This window comes from Lepisosteus oculatus, chromosome 10 (genome assembly GCF_040954835.1).
Source record: "Lepisosteus oculatus isolate fLepOcu1 chromosome 10, fLepOcu1.hap2, whole genome shotgun sequence".
In the NCBI taxonomy this organism is placed as follows: domain Eukaryota; kingdom Metazoa; phylum Chordata; class Actinopteri; order Semionotiformes; family Lepisosteidae; genus Lepisosteus; species Lepisosteus oculatus.
In genome coordinates, this window is record NC_090705.1 from 3,734,386 (window position 1) to 3,751,960 (window position 17,575).

The 17,575-nt window shown below is 39.1% G+C and overlaps 1 protein-coding gene across 4 annotated transcripts in view; it reads right to left on the bottom strand.

Moving 5' to 3' along the window:
• Positions 1-17,575, bottom strand: part of glcci1a (glucocorticoid induced 1a) — a 74,452-nt gene that overhangs the window by 34,342 nt on the left and 22,535 nt on the right. The gene's annotated exons all lie outside the window — the stretch shown is intronic.

Sequence of the window (17,575 nt, forward strand, 5' to 3'; positions counted from 1 at the left end):
ATTACAGCTTATAATTATTCATTAGCTGAAAGACACAAAACTTGTATACACATGACTATCATGCAAATGGCAGAAATTAGAAAAGGCATTGCTCAGTTTATGACTGAACTGCAATGTTAACAGGTGTTATGGTTGCGTGCTCACAATATACCAGTTATTCATTTCTAGAGGGGCCACAAACGAGACCAAGAGCAGTGTCTGCTTCATCTTTCAATTTCAATAACTACAGCACACCAAACCTCATATTGTCTTGTTAGTTCTCCTTCCGGATCTTTGATATGCAGTAGGCAAACTCGATTAAATCGAAGGAACCGCCATACTTACTACTACAGTACAGTACAATCGGCAGCAGAAGTCTTCAGCTTCTTAAGTCAGCAACAAACCGTCATCACACACAGTGAAGCCAATTTTGCCGAGTGGCAAAAAAACAAAGACAGGGCATTTACTGTATGTACAGCCCTGCAGGAATTAAGACTGATTTTTTTTTATTTTTCTTAATCAGACTTTTTCTGTGAGAGGAGCAGTATTCTTTGGCTTGTAAAAGCAATAACTGTTTTATTTTCTCCTAGTACTATGGTACCAGGACAGTCCTAACAAAGCCACACTTCACCTCTCTCTCAGACTTTGCTACAGATTAAAACAAAAACTTACAGAAATCTCATATATGAATTATATTTAGGGTAGCATAATTCAAAATTAATATTGACGTGAAAATATACATCCAAGATATAGTACATGCAAAAAGGTCTGTTGAATCGCTCGGATGTCAAAACAGATTTTGTACAAAATTGTTTCTATAGAAACAAAAATATACCAGTTGTGGATTTAATTAGGCACAAAACGACTTATTACAGGAATAATTTTTACGACCAAGTTCTTATTGTGCCCTAGCATGACGACTGATGTTTATGGTTAAAACCTTAAAACATGTCTCCACGTTTATTCTGCTTAAAGGTGAATGCAAACCGTATCACAGCAAACAGGTTGCAACACGATAAGGCCTTAAAAAATGCAGGCCATATGTGCTAAGCAGTTGGAAGGCCTTTAGTATAAAAAAGGGTCTAAAAATGTAAGCCTTTCTTATGCTAAATGCATGGGGAAAACAAGAATTCTAAAAAGCAAACATAAGCATAACCTTTGGTGTAGAAGCATTGTATTATTGTGCTAGAAAGATCATGCAAAATGCAATATATTAAATTGCTTTTCTTCTCAAAGGACGTCAGTAACTGAATGTATAAACATTTAAGAAAAAAATAAATTTGTTAAAGAAAATTGTCAAATTTCATCCATTCAAATAGATGCTCAGAATGGGGTGATCTAATTAGTGGGAGAACCACAAGGATGTGTTCCCGAATAAATTCTCTTCCTACCTTATATTAATGATCTGGATTTTCGTTTAGTTAAGTAAACTAGGCAGGTTTGCAGTAAATATCAAAATAGGAGGACTAGCAAACATTGCAGAAGCACCCAATAAATTCCAATTAAGTTATTAAATTTAAAATGAAATAGTGAAAAGAGTTTTGCATACAGGTAGTAAAACAAAATACATAAAAAAATATGAACACAGAGCTTGATGAAGCTACATCTGAAAAAGGCTAAGCTTTTTATGTTAACACATCATTTACTGTATATCTTATAGGCAACGTGGGAAAAGCAGTAAAATAAAATGTCAAGATAAAAGTGTAGAATGTAAAGCAAGGAATGTTAAAATTGTACAATTATTTAATAAGTCATCCTTTAGAATACTGTGTACCATTATTAATATTGTGCAAAAGATTGGTCACCATATTACAAAAACATATTCCTGCACTGGAATCAAGTTACTCTTGGGGTTAAGCGAATGTCCCACACACCTGGTCCAAGTATCCAAGACCCTCAAAGACACTGACAAAGTCAACCCAATGTCTGGAAACAACATGGAAGTGCAGATAGACTGGAAGGCATTTCTTTATGAAAAGGGTTGTGGGAATACGGAACAAGCTACTCAGACACGCTGTTGAAGCCGATACCTTCAAGAGATGCTGTATGAGATCCTTGGATTGGATAAGATCAGATCACTTTATTAGCCATGTACAATTTCTTGCATTAGGAATTTGTCTTTTCGCAGACCCCAGCTTGCTCTCCATGAGACACAGACATGCAGACAGGGAGAGAAGCTGGGAGTCAGAGCGCAGGGTCACACATTTATACGGCACCCCTGGAGTAGGATTCCTCTACCCACCACGGGATTTGAACTGGCAACCTTCCAGCCACAGGCGCAGATCCTTAGCCACAAGGATCTTGTGGCTCCGCTCCGGCCATCTTAATTATTAGATTAATTAGCTCCTAATGACCCAAAAGGGCTGAATTAGCCAGATGGCTTCCTATGTGTAATATTTCTTATGCTTAGTCGAAAGTCAACTGACAATGCCAATACCAGGTATGTTAATTCATCATTGTCAGAATCAAGGTCCAAGTCTGGTTTTGGGGAACAGCATCCCTTACTCTGATCCCACTGAAGCTCTGCTGAGGTTTGGGGTTGTCATTAACCCTAATGATCAATGGCATCCAGGAGCCCGTCGCTGATTTATCACAGAATAGCACACTGGCCACATGAATCTGACTGCAGCAAATGCACTGCTTAACTGGTGTCAAGCTTGTTTGTCAAACAGGCAGATGATAGTGGATTCCTTTATTTAACTAGCTCACTGTAGGCTGTAATACTGAAGTTTCTGCAGCATCTTCCTGTGCTACAGTATACTGGATCCTTTGGAATCGATTGCAAAAATGCATCTTTCCAGTGAAATGGACCTGGGAGGACGTCAGAATTATTCGCCCTCCGCATCACTGTGCTAAACACATTAAGCAAAGCCAAATCATTTGAGACTTCTGAAAATTATCATTATCATCAGCATGTTTGCAACACATTGGCCTACGTGAATGGGTTTTTCTTACAGAAAGTGGATTTGTTTTCAAGTTCAGTACTGATACGCCTGCGGAAGGGCAGAGATAAAAAAATCCGGAAGACTGACTTCAATGTATGTACTGATCTCATTCCCATCAGAAGGGGCCTTGCCCAGATTTCACAGAATCAAGTGCCACCGTGTTGAGCATGCCAAACAAGCAAGCGGACAGGATTCCTCTGTGTGGTAGATGGTTACAGCACACACAAGGAAGGAAAATCACACTAGCAACCTTTAACTAACCTCTGGCTGACCTCCTGGAAAGATCTGAATCTGAAATGGCACTGAATAATTTAATTTAAAGGTACAGATGTTTTGGAGAGGGCTGGGGCTAAAAAGATCAGTCTAATAAAGAAATTATTGTACTTTGGAAAAGGGTAATGCCATTACTATAGCATAAAGCTATCTTTAGAGGCAACTGTAGAAATAGAAGTAACAACACTGCCAACAGCTTAACTTAAATGCTGAAATCCCCTATTCAGGCAGCATAAACCCTATGAAATTAAAGGGTCTTTTTGGAAGCAAACCTTCTATGTACCGTGAAATTTCCTCAGACTTTGAAGAGGATATTTTTTTTGTGGCAGAGAAAAATTCTCCCACAATATTAACGAATGGAACATTTTTAAGTCAGTATAATGACATGTGGACAGTGAAACAGTTTACATAAAAGGATAAAGATAATTACAATCAAAATGAAGCAAAGCAGATTCCATGTGTGATACTGTTTTTAAGCAAAGCACAAGTTTCTCAAACTAGAAAATGCAACCTAGACAAGGTCATTCAGGAATTTTACAGGTTTACATTTGCCTAACATTCTCACCAAGCCAGTTTTTAACAGAATAGTCATTCATGTATTCATTCCCTTCATTGTTTTCTCCCCATGTGAAAACGCAAGCTTTATCTGGAATCAAGCTCAAATTTATTTGAGGTTAAAAATCCCATTATCCTAGTTTTAAGTGAAAGACTTTTACACTACTGTAACTTCAAAAACTGCAATACCCTAAAAAACTATACTTCTGACATGTACTAAATCTTCTGCCTTCTTCAGCATCAGAGCAGATTTTCAGATGAAACCATTTAAAACTTTTTTTGTTTTTCTAATGATAACTGTTTTAAACAGGCAATGCAAAGCTTCAGAAACAACGTGGATGACACTGTTCACTGCCAGATTTACAGAACATCTGACATTGTAAATCGTGTCTCTCTATATTGCGAAGGTCAGCAGAATGGGCAGGCAATATCTTTTGAAGATTACCCACAGGGAAATTCTACAGCCTTCATTTTCAGTTTGCCTTGAAGTCAGAAAATCCAAAGATGCCTTTCGCTTCATGACTTGTTATGCTGTGGCATATCACTCATGTTGTCTCTACACTTCACGAGTGAAATAGGAACATGAAAAGAAAAGCACAGGAAACCAGGCCTGATGCTGCACCATGGCATTAAAGTGAAAGAAAAAAAAAAGTTCTGCAACAAATAAAAGGTTTCCTGAGTGGCACGGCTTCATGCGATGGAATTATTAGTGCAGTGAGGCACCCAACACCATCGGTGTAACTGCAGAGCTTTGCTGAAACAAGAAAACCCAAATATTTATTAGATCAACTATTTTATTTTTTTTCTATTCACAAGAACAAATAGCCAGTGATATACAGAGCTCGGAGCTTTCAATAAAAATACCAAAAAAATGCAGGTCTTAAAAAAAATGGTCGTATATAGTACAGGAAAAAGAGAAGCACAATCTTTGCAGAAAGGCCACAGATTCTTCGTCTGTTGAAATTAGGTCAGATAGACATTAGCTCAAAGTGGTTTAGGGTTTTGGGCAGGCCACACTAAGCCTGCAGTCAAGGCTTGGGCGTTGTTGATTTGAGGCATGACAGATTCGAGCCAGACAATTTTCTCAAACAACTCCCGCCACATCTGCCATGGAGATACTGGGGGAAAACCCCGGGAGCAGGCACTAGCGTTCTGGGCAAGTGCAAGCAGATAAGGGAATTCGATTTTTCACACCCTGGGAAAAACACACTCCGTCCTGCTTCAGAATCCACAGCTGACCCTGGAAAAACCCTGACGGACACCACTCCAGCCATGCCTGCTGCCAGGCCACGCGCATATCTTCTCTGGTGTCATTTTAATGGGCTGTCCGTTCCATGACAAATAATTCCAGTCAATTCAATACATCATCGTCTCCTTTAATGAAAACCCTGGGAGATGTTTCATTAAAAACTGGGATCAAATCCAGGTTTCAAATTTCAGCTCGATTTAACCCGCCATTTATTGCCTAGTCTAAAGAGTCAGAATTGGACGTTTTGAGCAGATCCGCAGCCTTCCAGTTTAAAGTTTGGGGGGGGGGGGGCTTGTGGCTGCTCGACTCATTTTGTATGCCTTGTCGAGGAAAGGGGCTGAAAAGAGAGACATTCTGGCTTCTGATCATTTGTAATTTCTGCACAAGAAAAAAAAAATCAATAAAAAGGGTCCAAATGTAATTGGACATAATTTTAATTAATTTCATGCATAAATAAAGATTCCTAAGTAGTTCAAGCAGAAGAAGTGCCTGTTCAGCGCCCAGGTGGAGCCCTGTGGCCTCATCTCGCCCAGCTCAAGCCTGATTCATCGCTGTGCTGACCGGCAGCGACACAGGGGCAGGGCGCGCCAGGTCCTTCTCAGCTTCCTAGTGCAGCAACTCCTGAGCCTTTCTGGGTGCCCGCAGGCAGGCCGTGACATGGGCGAGAGATGTGCCACTCCTCCAGCAGGGCCCGGCGCTCTCCTGTAGGGCCCCGTGGTGCTGGCGGGGTGCCGGAGAGGACTGGTTCTGCGAGAGGAGCTCACTGTGCCCATGCGCTGCTTTTTCAACCTGGCTGGCGGAGCAGGGCAGCTGCTGCTGGAGGGGGAGCTTAGGTCGGTCTGTGCACCAGGAAAGCAACATTAAGGTTTAACGGTGGTGGCAAAACGGTTTTAAAAAGATCGGTGCAAGTGTGTGCTCGCAGGCCAAGTGCAGGCATTCACAGTCAGGAGCAGCACCATCCTTCTGCTGCTGCTGCTGGCAGTCATAAGTGGGTCTCCTGAATAGCTCTGGAGAGACCAACAGGCATGGAAAGATATACACAAAGAGAGCCCGGTGACATCAGTCTTCAAGGTCCCCCGATAGAAGGCTAACAGCCGTCTTTCAGGTGGTTAAGTTCAGAAACGGCTGGTCGGGGTACAAGCGTGGTCCTGAGGGACCTACTGTACCTAGCCACCACCTGCTCAGCCTTCACCGAGAATGGAAATGGGCAAAGGTTAGCCCTCCCCACGAGCTTATCGCCAGTCTTGAATGAACATGTGGAACTGTTCTTAACGGGGTGTCTTACACTCTGGTTGAGAATGGACCCAGAATGCATCCCCCCTATTGACTTGCATTCTAATGGGGAAATAGCTTTTAATCGACACATTTTAAGTTCTGTTGCATCTTTCAGAAGGGAAGTAAACCAAGAACTACTGGTATCTATGAAAAGCGGTGCTGAATATTTTTGTGATGAGCAGTAATTAGAAGAGTACTACAGGGATCCGTACAAGGACCACTCTGCTTCCTGTTTTATATCAGTGATCTAGATTCTGGTATGGTTAGTAATCTAAAAATGTTTGTAGACGGCACCAAAACACGTGAAGATAAAACACCTGGGCAAACACCTGGTGGATGACATTCAATGCAGACAAGTGCGGAGCACTAAAAAAAAAAGTCCTGAATTTTAAATACAGAGCGTGACAGTCTGAGGCTGTTTATAAAAAAAGACATACGTGTTTATGTTGACACGTCACTTACAACTCTTAGACAGAGGCAAGGAAGCAATAAAAATCGGAAAAAAATGTTAGATTAAATAATTTAAACCGTACTGTGTACAATTTCTAAACAATTTCTTTTATCGTGGCTTTCTTTCCCCAAACACAGCTCAATGAGATCCTTGGGTTACCAACTACCTAATGAGCAATATGGGCTGCAAGACCGTCTCTCTTTTGCAAGCTTTCCTAGGTTCTTATGTACTTTACTTCTTATTAAAAGATAGCACAGCCTGTTTCTACCAACCTCCACTGAGAACAACAGCTGCAATTTTTAGGAAAAATGGTTTATTAACACTTTTTTTCAGGTATTATTGATTGCAGTTGCTCTCACAACATCCTTAACACCAACCTTGTATTCTTGCTGCTGCTTTTCTGAAATTGAGTCATCCGGTGCATCATTAAAGTAATTAAGAAAGATGTGAGAGATTAAAGACTACAGTACATTAACCAATTCACATTATCAGTAAACAGCAAATCTGCAAGCAGCATCTCTGAATATCTCTCTCCTGAAATATGCTGACAGACTACAGTATCATTGCTATGTTTGGTGTTAAATTAAAGGCAGGGTGCAAAGTATTCAATATAAATCTGTGTGAAACTAACACTGAATAGTGAAAACAACCGATGTAAGCTCACAGTAATTAAGCTCTTAAGATTTTCTTCAGATACAGAGGTTAAAAAAAATCAGTCTGAACTGTACATTATGTACTCATTACATTATCGTGATTAAGATCAATATGACAGCGATATTACAGATCTCAAAACATAAATGTCTACACATCTGGGCCAACATTTAACTTCCATGAGAGAGCGCAACATACTTCTTGTTTTTTCTGTGCAGCTCATTAATGAAAAGTTAAATAAAAAAACTCGAATATGTAGGAGCCGACTGTGGCACTAATGCTAATGTATGTTGAACTGTACTGCAATTCCAGTACAAGTTCATGACAAAACATTTGCAATATGCAAATAAGAGTTTCTGATTACAGTTATCTTACGCACATAACCTCCTATTTTGTTCTACTAAAAAAATAAGTCTAATTTTTCTAGAAATATACACATTTCATTGCAGGGACCACATGTTAGGTTTCTTCATTTTGTATTTATCATCAGGAGGTTTATGCGGGATAAAATTTTAATCTGAGTGTCTGAGTGGCAAAAGGCCTGCCACTTCCACAAGAGAAAGCCCAAACACAATTTTGATAAAAGGAAAAAAAAAACATCAGAACCAACATAGCATTTGTATGGTAACGACCACAGAGTCTGAGAGAGGCTTGTGGCTGCTATACTAATATTACTGGAAAAATGATTGTCTTCTGTTAGCAAACAGGAAATGTCTTAAACAGCAAAACATTTATAACAAGAAAAATAACTATTGAATAATGCACATTTTGCCAGAAAGGTTTCATTTTGGTTTACCCATAATGTTGCACAAACAATACTATGTTACAATGTGCAGCTATTTTGATAACATCGGATATCTGTAAAAACATCTAATATTGTAAAATTAATTATTTTTAATGTGAGCCACCCAAACATTGGAATAAAAAACTGTCTACTGTTATATGTATATTATCTTACCAAAAATGATTTTGAACTCATTTTGAACTGCTATTGGAAGTGCACTTTTTATTTTAACAAGAAAGGAAAACAAGTTCTTCTGTGAAGGTGAACAGCAGCCAGGATTACTGGCATGTTCTGTACCAGTCATCTACTGTAACTGTAATAATACAGTTGTAACAATATGAAAAGAAGAAATCTAACAGCACACAACCATTTACAAATATAAAACTTTACATCTCCATCACTTAAAAGAACTTTAAAAACAGCTGAAACCAAAGATTTTATCATCATTACTGGAAAAAAGTGGTTAAAAACCAGAGCTGTACACACAGTATAAAGTAGCCAGAACGTTTCGAAATGCCAAAAAACTGGTTTACATTTATGCTTGCTGTCCAATTGTCAAGATTGAAAAGCTCCTTTAGCAAAAAAAAAATCAAGTCTGCATATTAGCATGATGCTAATCAAAATAATTAATAATTTTGATAATGATAATACCTTATTAATGTGGACTTTAAGAAACTCAAAGTAATGTACGTAACCACAGGCATAATACACATACCTGAAATGAAAAGAACAAAGCAAATCAAAAAAGAAAAAGGTTTTTAAGTGAGTTTTGAAGGTTGCAGAGCAATGGACTTAGGCAGTGAGTTGCACAGAAGGCCAGAATGATAAAGGTGGACAATACTGAGTCAATAAGTACTTAACACAGCTAGAGTTCCTGAATTGTAAACGGAGGAACCTTAAACTCTACTCTATATTTCACTAGGAATGATGCAAAGTAGTGTTAGTTAGCATACACGCCACAGTATCCTACACATACTGGAGTCCGTTTAGTACCTTATAAGAAACCCCAGTACAGCAGTCTAATCTTGAGCAAATAAAGGCATGTATCCATTTCAGCAACAGAAATGACAGAGCAAGGGTCATATCCAAGAATGGCTATACAGGTGGAAGACACACGTGTTCCCAACATGAGCTTCAAATCACAACATAGGGTCAACAGATAGTTTTCCAGGGTATATCAAATGTTTTTATTTCAAGACTGTCAACACCGTATGTGACAGGCTCTGAACATCAGCTTCACAGAGTCCGTTTTCTATTTTAGCTTATTCAAAGTGTTATTCTTTGCTTCCCTATCTTAATTTCAGACAGACACCTGAGAAGTGCAGAAACCAAAGCATTACTGTTTGATTTTGTCTGCAAGTAAAGCCGAGCTTCAGCAGCACAGTAAGGAAACCCAAGTCCATGATGAGCTAACCAAAAGGTAACACAAATACCAAACAGTAAAGGTCCCAACACAGAACCCTGTGGAACACCTTGTGTAAGTGGAACAACATTAGATTTAAAATGGTCACGATCTACAAATTGGCTTGTGGAAGAAGCTAAATCAATGAAGAAAGTACCAGTCAGACTGAAAAATAACTTATTTTGCACTGTGGTACTATTTCTTCTGTAACTGCAAAATTAGTACTCATTTCACATTAAAACATATTCACTGTTAGAGCCTTAAAACAAAGCTCTGCACAACAGCAGCAAGTCTCTAGCTTTTCAAACTTTCCACCAGTGTGCAGGTCACTGTTTGCGGTCTAGGTATCTACGAGACAGGATACCAGTTACCATGTACTGTAAGCACACCCCTCTACATTCAAACGATCAAGTTGACATACAAACTATTTGATTGTTTTTTTTTCATATTTATTGTAATGTTATCCTTATGACAGGGAACCAATATTGTTAGCCACTGAAAACACTCAACTTCCCTTATCTGGGCTTCAGGACAAAAGCCATGCCTCCCCCTGAAAGCATGGCCAGAATCTAAGGCAACCCTGCAATTCAAACAGATCACCTTTGTGCACCTCATGCATATACTGTTAAATGCTCTTTTAAGTGGGACCCAGGCTAAGATCTGGGTTCAGTTTTAAGATGAGAGCAAATTGACTGATACTCGGTTCTCTTAAAAAGCACAATATCATTTTAAAAACACAAAATGTCCATACCCCCATGGTAGTAATATATAGCTTACAAGGCACTCCCAACGACATTTTTAAAATCCATATATTGTTGGTTATTTAATTGTCTCAACTCTTGAAGATCACGTTCCCCCTTGTTTCAGAGTCATGTGACTTCTCTGTTCCCCTGGGCCACATGCCACATCCTTTCCACTTGAGCAAGATAGACAGCAAAACAGGACTTTATCTGAGCAAAGTATGAAGATCAGCCCTTAGGAACACAGGCAGGGATTGTATTGGCGTGACAAGATCATCAAACACTGAAGAAATTATTTTAAGTTAGACTAAACTGAATTATGAGCGTGAGAAGTAAAAATAATTACTGCCCCTGGCCATTTCTCTCCCTTAATGACAGGCAAGTGCACTACACATCTTTCAGAAGAATGATGCTTTCTATCATGACATTTGTTTAGTTAACTATTATAGGTTGAAATCCCATGTTTCCCCTTTTCAAAAAACAAGACATGAGACTCAGCAGGAAAATACAAATGGCAAGATAAAAGAACAATACAGATAATAACCACTGTCAATATCTACTGAGTCCAGGGGTAACTTGACTTTGGCAGTTGTTATTCAAAATAAACCAGAGCTACTGAGGACATGCAGCTTTGCACAGAAATTGATGGGATTTCTGAACCATCATAAAATATTGTTTTTTTTTTTCAGATTTCAAAGGCTTGACAGCTGCAAACCAGAAAAAGACAAACAGAAAACAGCCGTCTGGTACTGGAAAGTGTCACTCTAGTCCTTAAGTATCTCCACTGAGCATTCACCCCCAACTATTATTCTTAACTCATTTGAGCTGGCTCTTTGTAACCTGGGCAAACAGACATCTATTAAAAAAACGCAATGCACAGCTCTACCACACCCCCTGCACAACAGCCAGAACTTCCGAACACTGGCTGTGCAATCCTCTGTTATTTCATGCTTTTTGAGAAACCAAGTCTGAAACAAGGGGTTTTACTGCATTTTATTTCATGGCTGGAGAATAAAGATCGAAAACCACAGTAAAGATTTGAGGCCAGTGCATGAATCCTATACGAGGCTCAGGTGAAAATGCTATGCTTTACATGAATAATGTTAGAATCCTGAACTGCAGAAACAAAATTACTGAACAGTATCAGTAATTGGGGACAATATGTGTATCCAGAAGTAGTTATTAAAATCTAAAGTTTGGAATGTGTATGAATACAGTATATGCACATCAGGACCCCCCCTCCCCATCACTCAATGAGATACAATCTCATATATGTTATATCTATCGATAGGTGTTAAGCTCCATAGCCTTGTTAAACTATTTTCATTTTGTACTTGTCCACTGGTGTTCAGAACAAAACTGCTGATAGACCTTGTTCAAAGTAAAGAGAAGTGATTGTACTGTAACTTCTAGAGTACAAATTTAGAAATGAAGGAGACTGGTGTAGAGCTCACACTGAAAACAGGATGTTTGTGGTCGGCTCAATAATGTCTTATGTCATTTCTGACAGATATTGTTACCAGAGTTAATGAGCCTTAATTGGCAGCACCGAAGCCCAAAGTTCAAGAGAAGAAAAAAAATATGCCGATACTGGCATATTCAAAAATGCAATCTGACTGTTTCCCCTCGAGTCGTAGTAGACAAGAGCTTTCAATATACCCAGGGCTTTGTTTTGCATTAAAGAGCATTTAGAACTAAAAGCAATGAAGCAACTCCTAGAATGAAACGGTTGTACAGTGTGACACCTCGCAGCTCTTGGTTCTCCTCCTGTGCCATGCAGGCAGTGCTAACTGCTGGGTGTGTGGGGCTGTGTGTGTCCTGCCTTGCTCCCATGCACCTCCGGAACAGCATCCAGACTGCCACAACCCACACCAAGAATTGGCGACTTTCTGATAATAGAAGCATGGACAGATGCATGGAGGGGTGAATAATGTAACTTGGTGAAAACATGTTCCTGGATACCAACCTTTCAAATGATCAAACAAAAAAATGTTTTTTTCAAAACTAAGTGTCTCGATAACAGGACATCCTCTTGAAAGAACAAAAATGGCTATATAGCCATCCATAAGTATTCCTTGGTCCTCCGTAAAGATGTCCCGAAAGTACGGTCAAAAGTATAACCTCTATTTTTAGTCTACAGCAAAGTTGCAAAAACACATTTTCCAATAAGCCAATCAGAATTCCCAAAAGCATATCCTGCAAAGTTGGCCTATGATTAATTTCCCAAGTAATGAAGAGTGGTTTGGTCAAATTAACTGCACCTTTAAAAAACGGATAGCTTGTCTTCTTGTATTATTACACAACACATATTTTAGGATTTAAGTTCAAGTTAAAATGGGCTAACACAAAACCAGCATGCACCACTGGAATAAAGGATCTGATGGGTTTAATTAAGACCATCAATAGTGCTCTTACAGAAACTCTAATCGAGATAAAGAAATTTAAAGCAGAACTGCTTCTGACGGAAGAGAAATGTTTAAACCTCGAGTATTTCAATAAATAGCACATCTGCCTCTTTGGTTGCCTCAGTTACAGTAAGATACTATTTAAGGATTAACCAACATGCTCATGAAATGATCAATCAGCTCTTGTTTTTCTGGAGGGGAAAACGCCCAGGCTTTTACAGAATACCAATTGTACGCTCAGCTCTTCAAATCTTGTGTTCAGCCTCAGCAAGCTGCGTTATTGAAGCAGTATGTGCATGCTATTTTGAGAGAGAGAAAAACAGACTTAACTATTGTAAGAACGATGTATGCACAGGATGAAGGCACTGCAAGCAGTATTTTTGCTAAATGCCATGGGTGGTTAAACTATAGACCTTCATCTGACCCCAGTCCTCGCTATTGCCAACACACAACCGGAACTGATAACAATGACAACTCAGTTAAATAAAGAAGGAAAAAGCTGCCGCTGTCAAACTTTACAAGCTGCTGAACATTATTAGATCTCTTTACCACTCTATTAAACTCAATACAGCATGGCCGAGAGCAATACTGTCCAGGCTCATCTGCTCACTGAGCTCTTACGGATACAATCCTTTTGCCCATGCAAACCAACACTGCCAACAAAACTAATAGAATAACAGATTTTTTTAAAAATCTAAGACAAATCTTTTTAGGTTTTAAGACTTCTAAAATACTGGGACAACCAAGTACTGTAAGCCCCTTTCTCGAGTGTTCAACTGTGGATAACACTGTAAACGTGATCAAGGACAGCAGCACTGCTGTCCAAGATTAGCTGAGCCCTTTGCATCAAGGTAAGGGAGTACCTTCTATAAAGGCAACCTAGGCAACTAATGCAGTGGCTGTCGAGCTGTAAAGCTACAAGCTGCAATCTCTGATGACATAAGGATGGGCTGTTGATCCACAAGAGGCCTATGTTTTCAACAGCAGTGATCCTTGAACTGCACAATAACGAGTGTGTTTAACACAGGCTAGTTTGGCTTATAACACAGATCAGCAGATTACAAGCAACATGCATGTGTCATTTAATGTAACTTTCCAAACAGCAACTTTAAGACATGCCACTCTTTAAGTGGTCTAACTACAGGTTCATAGGTCGTCCTAGCAAGTATTTTCTCAAGTGACTTAAAACTGGCACAGCCCTGGTTTTCTGACAGCTTTCATGGATTCACTAGTCACCGAGGAGAAATGCGGACTTGCAACTATATACCATGAAATGCAGTCAGGCAGTGATCAACTCTAAAAAAAAAAAATTACAAAAAGCTTCTGAATTCTGCATATAGGAGATCCGTTTCTACAGACAAATAACCTTTGCTCCACCAAAGAAAGATTTCCTAGTATCATCAACACAAGAATAATCGATGGTAGTTTATAAACTTCCTAATGGGTCTGTATTAGCTCCAGATGGAAAACGTGTTAAAGGAAGAACAAAGACTTCTTACTCGGATATAAACGTGATTAAGAAATGTTCCAGTGTAACACGGAAAAGGTTTCTTAGTTTCTTACTAGGTTTTTGTAGTTAATGTAGTGTTATTATATTGGAATATATACATATTGTACTAAAGTATAGTATGAGTATTGCTATATTATAGCTTTCAAAACTATGACTATATTTTGTTTATTTCATATCTACGATTCTGTACTGACCTAAAATATATAAATCGGTTTAGTTGCATTTATCGAGATTGTTATACACTTTTTCCTGATTCATTTCAACAAAATGCTTAATGACACTATCAAAATTAAGAAATTGCAGAAAAAAACAAACCACCAGCTATACCCTTCGAAACAAAAGGCATCGCAGATCAGTGGGGTCCCGTACTAACCTGCACTAAGACTCGCTGGGCCCTCATCCCGACAGCTATCTGTCCGCTTCAAAAAAATGACCACACATTTACAGGTAAGCAAACAAAGAGCTGCATGGTAAAGACTGTACTACTGTGTAAGTGGAAAATCTTGAATGCTGGTGACCTCATTTTTCCAAAGGCTGAAAAATCACCAGCGATATTGTGAATTTATCAAATTTAACAATACTTTTATCAGTGCTTTTGTAGCTTGTACAATTCATGGATTGTACCCATTGCAAATAGCAGGCTGTGTATTTATTTGCATCATCTTTGACTATCTGCTGAGATCTCAATCTGCACAGTAGAAGTATAGTATTTTAATATCTGATGTTTAACCCTTTTCACTTTGAAACGCGCATTTTTTTAAGATCACTTTATTGGCCATATACCATTTCTTGTATTAGGAATTGGCAACACACCTTAGGAATGATGTAATAACCAATTAGAAACGCAGCAGAGATGAAATATTGTGATGCCTAACATTAGTAGGAAAGCAACAATCACCAGGGACCTAAAAGAAAATGCATTTAAATGCACTGATATTCCAGTTACATCCTCTCAAGTGCTTCAGTTTATATGATTAGACATACGATCCTTAATTAGAATTATTAGCTTCTCAGACACCCTTATCCAGGAACATGCACTGGCTCCGTGTAACAATGGACAGAGTACAAATCTTTCTTTCACAGCTTTGTAAGGATTGCACCCATGCCTTACTCTCCCAGCCTTATTCCCATTAATGTCTGACACTCAGCACTGCACTGCATCACTGCTCACTTAATCTGCACACCCCATTTTTGCAATTTTTTGGTGAATGCACTCAAATTATGAAAGACTCTTTCCAGCCCCATCACTAACGGCAGTTTAGTACAGACATACATGAATACAATATATGCACAACGACAAAGGTGACTTATTTAACTTAGCTTTTTTTTTAAGCTCTATGAGATAGGGGAACAATCACTGGCCTCTTAATAATCCCCTGGCAGTTTGAAGGAGCTTGAACTTTCTTGCAAGGAAGAGTGGAATAAATTTGCAGAGCCCAAGTGTGCAAAGTTGATCCAGACTTAATCACAAAGACCTAATGATGTATTAAATGCAAAAAGTGCTTCCACAAAGTGTTAGTTGGGGGGAGGGGTGTGTACACATATGCAACCAGGGTGTTGTAGGTTTTTTAATTTAAATTATTTTTCTTAATAATTATCTATTTATTTTTCTCTTTAATTTTATTGGTTGCAAGGTCACGGTTTACCTTGATTTCTGGCTTTACATCATAAAACCCTGCAGTTTCAATAAGGGTGTGCAGACTTTTTATATCCACTGTACTATGGCGCATCACCCAGGTGGGGCTGCACACTGGTGGTGGTGGACGGGGGTCCCCATTACCAGTAAAGCACTTTGACTGGAGTGTCCAGAAAAGTGCTGTACAAGTGTAAGGAAATATTATTATTAAAGTTGCCTTCCAGGATTCAAACCTCATTCCCAGCCAACAGGTATGGACTTACACATTGGTGCATGGAGCTGACCGACAAGGGCGGGTCCTATCAGTTGTTTTGCATAGACATGGTATTTGCCTACCGGCAGCTCTTCTTATAATAGAAAAACAACAAACAAGGGCCAGGCGGAGAAGCAGATTTGATAGTCAAGCTGGAACATCGTGTCTGTGTGGGCGGGTTGAGCGGTGTGCCCCCAGGGAAACTTTGGTTTCACTCTGGCTAATGTTGTCCAATATTTCCGAAGCTCTGCAATTTCTATCAGGCGCGCGTTCTGTTGTGAAGTTTCCTGTGAGACATCAGGTGTTTCAGTGTCTTCCCCCTCTACATCCTTGCACTGGTTTTCCCCTCAGGGCCTTTTCTTATCTACAGCTTTCTGAGGCAGCTCTGCGCTTGAGGGGAGTTCATTTCACACGCTACCAATGGGAGAGGGTTAGTCTATGTTTTAAAAACTTTCCAGTTGGTGGCGCTCACTTTGGTGACCTGCTCGTTGATGTTTGCAGATAACCAGAGCCCTGCATGACTTTACGAGAATCAGTAAAGTTTTTTTGCAAAGGTTATGTAACCTTTCCTGCACAAGAAAAGACTTCCTCCACTGTAAACCATAAAAAAGGTCTCAGTTTATCCCTGGTAATCCAGTCATGGGGATCAGCCTGCTTCATAATTCTGTGGGCAGCTGCTCTGGTCCTAGCTCAACACTACCGTTCTGAACCTCTTTGTGGAGGAGACTCAACGGTACAGACACGAAACAGTGATATGGTGTTCATTTTCAGCTTATAAATTGCGTCACCAGACTCAACCATTGTTTGAAGACTTTTGTTATGACTCACGATATCTGTGAACACTTTTGTATAGAACGGTCTAGTTATAAGAAAAAACTGCCTTTGGTCTTGCTCTGCTCTTTTAATGCTAGGATTTATTCTGGCAGCTCTCTGAAGCAATTTACTTTTAAAAGCAAATTATTTTAAGTCAAGGTATTCACAACCCTGCATTATCCTTTGTGGTATAAAGTATAAAAGTGTGCTAACCACCAGAGCAGCAGTTAAAAAAAACAGCTCAGTCATGACTCTCACAAGATTGCAATTCCATTGTAAAGTATCTGTCATGGGCACTTTTTAGTAATGAGTGAAAGAAAATAATAACAAACCCAGTTTATATATGCCAAACAGCTGCATTCATTAAAATGGGAGACCAATTTAATACATTTATTTTTGAATATTAGTGACAAACATAAGCCATCGAATTTAAAATAGATTCCACCCATATCTACCTCCTGCTGAGGTATATTGGCATTTAAACTGCAGGAGAGAACAGTATGGCTAAATCCCCAGTATGAAAGGCAAAACCTTGGAATCCAGCAACTGGAATGTGAAAGGTCAATATTAAAAAAAAAATACTGTATAATGGAATAGGAGGACTTATCAATTCTATGGTTTTACTACTGGATAAGAGCAATCGGCTTTATCTTT